Here is a 10,039-nt window from a genome sequence, read left to right on the forward strand (position 1 = left end):
GACGGTACTATTTTCAAAAAAAAAAATAACACAAATCGAGTCGTTTTCCATAAAATCTTCTCTTTCATAAAATTTATGTAATCAATTTATCTAGGCCCACTTGCAGATACGCCAATTTTCTTTTTAAGTAACTTAAGAAATCGATAGCAATAAAATTTAAAATCAGTAATTTGTGATTTTCAACTACCCATATCTCGAAATCCCCGAAATCCAACATCGCAGGTACACCGCACTAATTTCGAGCGGCGGTTTCGGATGCGAGTGGAGGGTCTCCCCAAAGGGGACTCATGAGATGCGCTCCGGAGTTCAGCTGAGCGTCAAAGTGTACCCCATCACTCTTCGCAAAAGGTGCATAGGTACGGAACCTACACGGTACTCCATGTTGAATCGGAATTATCTGCGTGGTTTATGATCAGTAATGAATTCAGATGGAGAGTTCCTGTTACAGAGAATACATCAACGGGAATTATGGATGGAGGTTACGAATTTATGAATACGTTCGACGACGTAGGGTCTGCATATCTACATGTGAGCGATAATTATTTATAGCAAGAGAATTGGGTAAGGGTTTGAATTAATTAAAATTAATTTCGCGTTTTTTACACAAGTAACAGAGATACTAATTTGAAATTTGAATCAAAAAAGTTTTTCAGACTTCAAAATATGTGTAACTCTGTATATATATATTACATGAAGTATATAGAACAATGAATATATAAATCTTTGAATAACAGGAGGTCTTGTGTTCGAACTCTGATATCCCTTTCGCTAAAAAATGTATATTATAAAAAAATCACAAAAAAATATATTGTGAAAGTTAAGGATAAGCTATTGGACAGATAATCATATCGTCAGATCATTAGCTTTGCAACTTGTAATTCACGTAACCCTTATTGAATAATATACTATATTCTTGAGACTGTTAATTAACTTCCCGTAGGGCAAGTTATAGTAATCGCAAAAAAATCGAAAATGAAAATGTTTATATATCTTTACGTTTCAGAGGTTTCTGAACATTTTGGCATACCTTAGAAAAAATTGATGTATGTGTGTGTGTGTGTGTGTGTGTGTGTATGTATGTATGTATGTATGTATGTATGTATGTATGTATGTGCGTGTGTGTATGTATGTGCGGATACAAATTTTCGTCGACGATTTCGGGAACACGGATCAACCGATTTGAATAATTCAAAAAACATTCGATTCGTATTAATAAGGAGACGTGCTGATTAGTTTTTGGCGAAAGCAGGTCTAGCCGTTCCAAAGATACGGGGCAAAAAGTGCCGAAAACGGTAACTCAGTTTTTAAGAAACGGAGCGTCCGATTTGAATATTTTAAAAAACATTTTACTTGTATTGACAAGATAAAGAATTGATCAAATTTTCATGAAGGCAGGTCTAACGGTTTCGGAGATCTGATGAAAAAAGTAAAAAAAAATGCCATTTGGCGGTCAAAAATGATCATTAGACATATGCACATCAAATTATCAAATATTTTATAGAGATTTTAACAATAAGTATAAATTTTTTTTACATTTCTATGGGTTCCGTACCAATGTTTACGCGTTAGACGGCGACGCGGCGCTTACGGGCTTTGATATTTCGTCTTTATGCAGTTAAAGCAGTACGATTGCTCTGAAAAAAAGTTTAGATCTTCCAAAATATGTCAAAATAAAATAAAACATTTTTTTTTAAAAAAAAATAAAAAAAATTTTTTTTTTTCAAAAAAAAGTAATTTTTTGTCCAATATATAGTTTCTCAAAAATCTTATTTTTTCAAAGTAAATTTTTTTCAAAAATCTTAATCGTTTTTAAAAAAAAAATTTTGGTACGGGAAGTTCCAGCAATTTGCCTTAAGGCACGATGCCTTAATTGCCTTAAGACAGAATTCCACTTACAGCTAGTTATGAATTTTACTCTGATATCTGTAAGTTTCTAGAGAACTTACAATCCTGTTCGGACAGTTTGCGGGAATTTCTGTCTGAATATAGTTAGCGCCGTGACAAAGAGCCGAAATAATCTGCAAGACGCATTGTCCTCGCTTTGAGGCTGCAGTGAATCAGTGCATGATGTTTTGGAACAACATACCATAAATTATACGACAGTGTGCTACAAATTAAAGGCCAGAGCCAAGTAAAATAAATGCACAAGATTAATATCATAACTGTGAAAAAAACTTGATGGAGTGGCACAGATCGATAATTACCAACTTTAGAAAGCAGCTATAGATCATATATATGAGAACTTTAATCTCCAAAATTGCAATTATAAGTAAAATTCACAAAAAAATCAAATTTGCGATAACCAAAATTTGTTTTTAATTATCAATCCACCGACTTCTTCCAATATATTCGAAACTCAGCAAAACCCGATTAACTTCAGACCAGATAACTCAACCAATATACATAACTGGTTTTAAGCTCCATCCATAAATATCGATCATATATATTAGCTGTCAATATCACTTAGGTCTAAGCATGTTTGCCCCCGGTTCCATAACTTCCAAATTTCGAAAATGTTCGAGTAAGGGAATGCATTAGTTGAGATATCAGTGCTGACATGTTGGACATATACGGCCTACGCAATTATCCCGTAGTTAGCTAGACTTGCGTGTCATAGTAGAAGATTATACTATACCAGTGGTTTGCAAACAGGAGACCCAAAATTAAAGGAAAATATAATAAACCAATATAAAAAATAAAAATAAAGCAAGCCTCTAACCATTGGACAAACTCCAGTAAATATGTAATTTTGAAATAATATTGGTTTCTTCTCGAGCATAAACCAATACAAACAGTTTTACACATATTTATCAAAATAAACAAATTTTTGCAAATGGCATATGAAAATTTAAATGAAGCTATGTGCTAGTATATGTAAAAACTATAAGCTAGTATATATGATAAATATACCTCTACCTACACCGATACGGCTGGACACCAGACATCAGACGCGGCTGATCAAATAAAAATACTACACCAGAGTTATGAATTGCTTGTTTACTTAATTTCATATAATCATATGTAAACAAGAGTTAAGAAAATATCATTATGATGCCTATTCAAATATTTGCAGCAAATGTGTACATAAGTAAAAGATTAATAATGCATTAATAAAATAGGGCACACTAGACGTACCAAGACCATTTAATTAGGTTAGGGCGTAAGACAATGAATAAGAAAATATGAACGCCAACAACGATATATAAAGGGTTTCCAAATTCACTTTCGGATTTGTGGTGAACCTCTTGCGAAAACTTGCTGTAAAAGTGTAAAAGATGCATGCTGCGGAGACTATTATTATTAGCTTTGGCATATTATAGGCAACCAATTCCGATCACCGTTTGATGAAACACAAGTTCCAATACAAATTTGGAGTCCCCAAATTCACCTCAAAGCCGATGGCAACTTATTAGCGGTATGGTGTGATAGCATTTAGCATTTCCTATCCTGTACCAGTATTATGTTTACAACAGTTTATGCACACACGAGTGGACTTCGGGCTTGACCATCAACAAAATCGTTCGTGATTTGATTATCATCACATTGTTGATTCGATTTGCACAACAACGCGGTTCTGCTGGTAAAACATTACATTGTAGTCAGCCCGACTTGCAAACACGCAAATTTTATAATTGAGGTACGACGTGAGAAAATTGCGTGAAACACTGTGATTAACATTGCGAAGTGGATTAAAAAAATGCTGCACGATGTTATCATCACTTGCACAGAAAATACCAAGTGCATTGTACTCCTACAAATTTGAATTCATAGAAGATAATTATGTGAGATCAAAATAAGGTCGGAGTAAAATCACTCTAAGATAAGATACAAAAATAATTAAAGAATGATAAAGATAATGTTCTCCAAATGTGACAGAAGATGACATTGAATGATCCAAAAAATCCATTATAACTTATACTAGAGATACAAATTTAAATTTTTCTATCAATATCTATTCTCACTGTCGACATTTTCTTAATAATAATTTCAAGCTCAATTTGGCTCATTGATGGTAATTTATTATAAGCTTTAGAGTTTTACACTATTTATATATTAAAATAATTAAACTGCATGTTTATAAATCACGGTTAAATTAATTTCAGAGATATTTATCTATACATATATCCGTATATTAAAATAAATGAACGTAATTAAAAGATAACAATCAAGATTCACATTGTCATAATCTTTACCATGGTATCATAATGATTTCTATAGTATTAAGTTAAACAGCCTGTAATAATAAAAGTAATATTTCTTGATGAAGAACATTAAAACCCTCCGTGCAAAAGAATGAAATAAAATACTAAAATTATTGTTAGGCTTTCTTGTGTTTAGTAGCAGGTGTAGGTAATATTATTTTTATTTACATTATAAAATTATTTTCATTGCTACTATTATTATCCTTACAATTATATATATATATATATATATATATATATATATATATATATAGTTTTTGTTTATAGTTGTTTATATTGTTTACATTATAATCATCAAATAATTTAAAATTTTGAAAAATAGTTTATATCGAATAATTTGAATGTTATAAGATTTTAGAATTCATTGTTCGTTGACAAATTTTACATCTTTTGTCTAAAAATTATTGTTATTTGTATACATATTGTTTCATCCCATTAGTAGTTTAGAAATGAGAAATTAAATGGGGTTTTATGAATTATTGATATTTTCAAACAAAATCTAAAAAATCAAATAATAAGATTTGAAACTTCCAATTAAAATAAACTAGTCTGTAGAACTCTATGAATATCAAAAGCTTTCTGTAAATGTAATGACGAACACTTTACGCCGAGTCGGAAAAATCTGATAAACGTGCAAAATGTCTATGGGTAACGGATCAAATGTTGAGAAAGATAACTAGAGATCACAAAATATATCTGTTTCTTATATGGAAACATCGATGTTCAGCTTTTTTATTCATTTTGAGTTAAATTATGATTCATGACAAATTTTGTAATCCTTCTTCCAACATCTTTTAGTTTTTTTCCACTGAATTACGGGCCTCGATATACACCAAAACGTATGGATTTACAAAACTTGTAATTTTGTCTAGATACTTCCATTTTTCAAATTTCTGAAAATATATTCTGAAAGCCAAAGTTTCAAATATATAGAATAAGTATTGGGAATGTTTGCTCAATTTTTTTGAAAGTTTTTGGCAGAGCATAAAAATTTGAGATTGTAAGAATTAATATTTCCATATCATACTTTGTGAATTTTGTTAACTATTTATTTAAAATAGACCAATGTTATGACAACGTTATATTATGCTGATTTCATGTACAATGATACTAAAAGCTGTCAAAATGCTATGTATTTTCTGTGCGGTCAGGTGTTTCCAAAGACCAATATAGAATCTTATCGTAAATGCATCTTTCTGAGGTGTCATAATAACACATATGAGAAATTAGATTTTATGTGTAGAACACCTGATCTCACAGCAAATACATAGCATTTTGATAGTTTTTAGTACCATTATCCATGGAAAAAGCAGCGTAACAAAGTGTGCCATAACCTTGGTCTATTTTACGGCAGAATAGGCCCATTATTCTAAAAATAAAAATTTCTGTTTTCCAATCGATATCAAATCCTTCTATCGACTTTTCCCTTGCAATCCTCATCCCTAGCGAGCAGTCGCTGATGCCGAACATATCGAATGCAAATATCGTAGACATGACCGTTCGATCCGCAGTGTTTCATCGCATTTGTTCTCTCAGATTTTATACGATATCTCTGTTTTTATTACGCTGATATTTCTCTTCAGGGGCTTTCCTTCCACAACCATTGAGATGAGGATAACTATAAAAGTGTTTCAAAAAACGATGTCATCCACCTCAAGGGGAAGATACAGACTTTGTTTTAAATAGGGGACGGAGTAGAAAGGAATTAAAAAAAAAACAGGTTGCGATAAAATAGATATAAAATAGGAGATGTAATCACATAGGAAGAACTGAGCATTTTAAATAAAGAGTTTTTTTTAAAAATAGTCATGAGATTATATTTGAGATATCTGAAATATATTTTATGAGGGGACATTTGGTATCATGCTACCTGATAACTAGTTCGACCGAAGATTGGATTGAACCCGGGACTAGTTTATGCTACTCTTGCATCTTATTATATATATTATATCCATAATTTTTTTTTATCTGTATAGATTGATATAAAATATTTTTTCAATTATTTTGAAAAATATCTACATAAATTTACTATCATCAGAATCTGTAAATTCGCATCTGGCAAATGTTGCAAAAGAACGTATAAGGAAAGATTCAAAGTCACGTGTTGTTAGAACGACGTGCGAACGAGATCGTTGGCAATACTTCATCGGTCTGATAGAGAAAGTCTATGCCCCCATGCCCCCAACTGATGTAGAATCAAGGGGGCACAACCAGCAGGTAAGTCGGTATTGGTACGAGAAAGCAGTAGACCGTGTTGTTAAAAAGTTTTTACGGTCCTAAGCAGGTAGTGTATTGTATGTATGCAACTGATGATTCAACATTTAGGAAATAATGATAAATTTGAATCGATCCTAGAAAATATTCTAACACTAAATTCAAAATTGATAAAGCATCAGTCGAGCTTACACCTAATGTGATGAAATAGCAAAAATGTCAGAGGTCATCCTAAGCCGGTTTCAGCTTTGCACTAATCAAAGTCTGTAAGATCAGCTCAGATTCAACTGAAAATAATCGATTGAATTTTGAAGTGGTAGAAATATCAGAGCGTGACTCAATATGGTAATTTTATAAGTTGTGAGCAAGAGTAAATACAATATTGTTTTATATATTTATTTCTTCCCCTCATAAAAATGAACTTGTCAAAGGCCTGCTTTCCTCTAAGATTTAGCAGATTCACATGTAATCTAGATTTATTATTATTTCTGTGACTTCATCTGATCAATTTTCAAACTTAAAATGACTACTGAATAGCATTTTAAAATCTTATCTCTACTTATTAGTCACCAAAATTACTAAATTTAAATTTTAGGGATTTTGTCATTACATGGAAATAAAATAATAATAATAATAATAATAATAATAATAATTCACCTCTTAAAATTAGATATAAACAACCCATTGCGCAGTCACTGCTGCTTGACACCAGACTGCTCGATGCGGGTTTCGAATCTGAGACAATATAATTGTAAGCGCTCAAAGTGTTATATGAAATGATTTCATCAATTCTTCACACGTTATTTATTTTGATATTCTGTAGAACTATTTATGAAGCTAAATATCACGTATGTGTAAAAGAAAATTCAAGCCAAAGATTTAAAAACTGTATAAAACCATAAAAAACAACTAAAACAGTAAGAAAGAAGGATTAGGACAACATGACAAATACTAGTGGTGGCATTTGCATAATCAGTTTGTGAATGGTTTATTTGTGCCAACATTGAATTCTCAAGATGTTGACTTTCATGAAGAAATTGACTTCGGCACTGCCAATTTCAGATAAAAGATGAATGAAAATAATATGAAAAAAATATTATTTTCAAATCATATACAATAAATAAATTAATTGGAAAATTGTATTATTTGTGTATCAGATCTAAATATACGTTTTTGTTTTTCAAATTACGATGTACTCTATTTGTGGCGGGTTAAATAATTTGTGTTCACATCGAAGACGATGCTTCGATACAACATAAAAGTTTTGTTACGTTATTACTTAAATTGAAATATATTACTTCATGTATATATAGTCCAGAAATAGAGTAAGTCTAATGACAAACTCAAGCAATATAATCTGATAGTTAATAGTCTGTCTGGCCGCAAGTAATAATATATCTAAATATAGTATATTAATGTTAAACAAAGTTAGCAATTAATTTGAAAAGAATATAAATCTTGCTTGATCGAATTAGGAGTAAATATGTGTAAAATTATTATAACTCAATTTTAACATAGAATTTTCAATAGAACAAAAAAATAATATCGTAACATGTTATGAATGTATCAAATGTAATATGTAATCACGATATGATAGAATCTAATATAGTACGTGAAACAAAACACGATACAAAAAATACAAAAATGTAATAAAACAAAACAAAATAACTGTATAGAAAAAACTTTGCGTATATATAGTTTCATAAAATGAAATTTACATATATGCAATAGATACACAATATTCTCAGCAATTATTTGCATCGTTATAAATAAAAGTCCGCCCTTAGTCATCAGCTAAATATTCCATATCATTTTATAATTTTTATATATGAATATCGAGTTTTTCCTCAACTCGAGTCAAAGTTTCCTCGCTGTACTGCCCGAGCCCACATATGCATATGCTTTTTGTTCCAAAACTTTCCCCATTAATCGGGCAGTCAAATTTAATATTCAAAGCCTTGAATTTAGAATAGGAAATTGAGGCATCTGATTATTCTATAGTATTTACTAACTTTTTTACTAAAACTTTTAGAAAACTAGGTTAAAATGTCATCGATGTCAAGACTTCCATTCACCGATAGCGCGAAGGATCTGCTGAGGCTCAGACGATAAAGAAACGCCTCAAATTTAGATTAATGATTCAGGAGCAAAGCTCCTAACCGAAGATACGGAAAGTAGAGTAGATTTCAGAAATTGTACCATGTAACAAATGGTTGATTGTGTATTTGCTTGTATTAGAATGTCATCGAATAATAAATCACGAGGTTCTGTAAGAATTCGTTATGTATTTTTTTTATTTCTGCGTGAATACCTTGATCGTTCAAACGGAACGATGGTAAACGAGCACGTTTCAGAAACAGCGACGACGTTTTGTTTTATTTATCAAAAGTAATCGATACAGGACCTGGAAAATACCTGGCAGACTTATTTATTTTATTCATTAAATAAATACCCGAAAATGATGTATTATGGACATAAACATAATATTATTATTAAATCTTTAATATTTAATTGACCTTTGTTGATCAAATATGATCTTTCAATTTTATTATTTTTGATTCATATATAAATAATAATTATTGGTAAAGAGGTGAAGAGGTATACAAGTTTACACATATACATGAACACAAGTAGAAAAATAAAAAATAAAAAAAATAGATAAACTGGTTGGCAGTCATAAATGGTAGACAGGTAAGTAGGTAATTAGTCGGGTATGTAACATGTCACCAGAAAAAAAAAATAAAACTACCTTGGTTATTTACACTTATCTAAAAGTTATACATTTTGCCACAAGGCAAAATGCCACACATAACTAGTTTTATATTAGAATAAAAATGATCCAAACCAAAATAAAATGCCATTTTCATTAATTTTTATGAGATGCAAAACCCTACTTCCGCAATATGCCTAAAAACCCAATAAAATCAAATATTTAACCATATCGTCCCATTCGAAACAGAAACTAGACATATTAATTACAGAGAACCCTTGTGATGACATTATCTCGAACCGCTCTATTGTCCCATAATAAAAATATCCAACTCTCGCAAATAAATGGTTATGAAAGCGAGATAAAACTGAATGAAATAGCAATGACACAAAAATAACGTGTCATCATATTTCTCGGTAAAAGGACAAGACGCGATATGGAATTCGAGCAAAATAACATCGAGCTTTATTTTCAAATATATCATAATGCAGCGCATCTTAAACAAACGCGATCTAGTACGATTCCTAAAGATAATGATTTAGAATGAATATGTTGTTCATGAATAAAAATTATCGATAAATATTACTTTTTAATACGCGTCGTATTTGATAAAAAAAGACACATACTGCAAAAATCGTACACTCCAGTAATATAGAGTAGAGTGAATGATAATATTTTATATGCCTTCTGGTATGGAGACCTAATCATAATAACAAAAAAGTTAAGAATAAATAAAGTTAATCTTGGTATAAAGAGGGTCTTAAGGTCCGCGGGTAAGTTCGGAATTTCTGTAAAAAACGTACTCATGAAATTCATATTTTGCATTGGTTAAATAATGTAGCCATTATTCGAAAAAAAAATTTGAAAGTGAAAATAAAACATTGCACCTGTTTGCTCTGCTCGCCCAATTTTA

This window comes from Ctenocephalides felis, unplaced genomic scaffold (genome assembly GCF_003426905.1).
Source record: "Ctenocephalides felis isolate EL2017-DRISC unplaced genomic scaffold, ASM342690v1 CF-g0.4_SCAFFOLD_01604, whole genome shotgun sequence".
NCBI classification, from domain to species: domain Eukaryota; kingdom Metazoa; phylum Arthropoda; class Insecta; order Siphonaptera; family Pulicidae; genus Ctenocephalides; species Ctenocephalides felis.